This window comes from Pseudophryne corroboree, chromosome 1 (assembly GCF_028390025.1).
Source record: "Pseudophryne corroboree isolate aPseCor3 chromosome 1, aPseCor3.hap2, whole genome shotgun sequence".
Taxonomy (NCBI): domain Eukaryota; kingdom Metazoa; phylum Chordata; class Amphibia; order Anura; family Myobatrachidae; genus Pseudophryne; species Pseudophryne corroboree.
Window position 1 is genome coordinate 1,223,705,966 of NC_086444.1, and position 1,142 is coordinate 1,223,707,107.

Sequence of the window (1,142 nt, forward strand, 5' to 3'; positions counted from 1 at the left end):
TTAAACATCACCTGGATGGCACTGCAGCAATTGACCTAAGGGGCTTTAGGAGTGCCGGGACTGTGTTGGACATATATATATATATATATATATACGCGCAAGAGTCCAAACAAATGGAGGTGCACTCATCCAATCAATGATTTGTAGCAACTTTTCATAATTCACATAAGTTTTATTGATAGAAATTCGGCTTATTCAGTCGACGTTTCGATCCTCAATTCGGGATCTTTCTCAAGACAAGCTTCAAAATATAATTCATGCTCACAAGGCATCAAATATTGATTTCTACAATACAATAAAAAATAAACAATACATACATAGATTTACAAAATGTTACAAAAATTACACAAACTTAAAACACAAAAAGCACATTGTCGTGTGCCACCGTGTCATTAAAGATCACCACGCACCCAGTGAGAGGCAAAAAGGGACACCGGAGATGAAATAGGTGAATACCCTCACCATCAATGCACACTATCAGTAAATCTGTGGTGCTCTATGGAACACAGGGGCCAGAAGTGTGAAAATAATTAGAGCAAACTTACTCTGATGAATCAATATATCCAGTTTGGACAATACCGTAGCTGCACGGCTTCAATGATCATATGAGATGTGGTTTCTAAAAAATTATAGTAGCATCTACATCAATATCACTGAAAGGAATATAGCTAATCACCACCCCTATTGTGCTTGTACAGATTAGAATACTCACACGTGTGGTTAACAAACTCCTGTAGACAACTTAGACAACTCCATAAGTCTCTACAAAGCAAGTGTGGAATATATAATCAAACTTTCAGTCAGTGAAACATTCACTGGAAAAGCATTACTGAAAAGGTCTTATTACCACTCATCTGATGCATCAAGGTACTCACCCAGTCTTAATCGTCATACCAGCCTCAGCAGCCACACTACTGTACCCCTACTCACCATTCCTTATATACCCACTAACCGGAAGTGGGTCGTGCATCTCAGAAAGAACACCCATTACTCTCAAAATCACGGGTACAAGCGGGTTTACAGCCCAACATAATCACACCACCGGCTCCAGACGTCTGACCTACTCAGACGTTCAAAAAACCTCCCATGAGTGTACATAATCTATATGAAATTCAGCTAAGTGCCGTCCGTGGAACGCAATG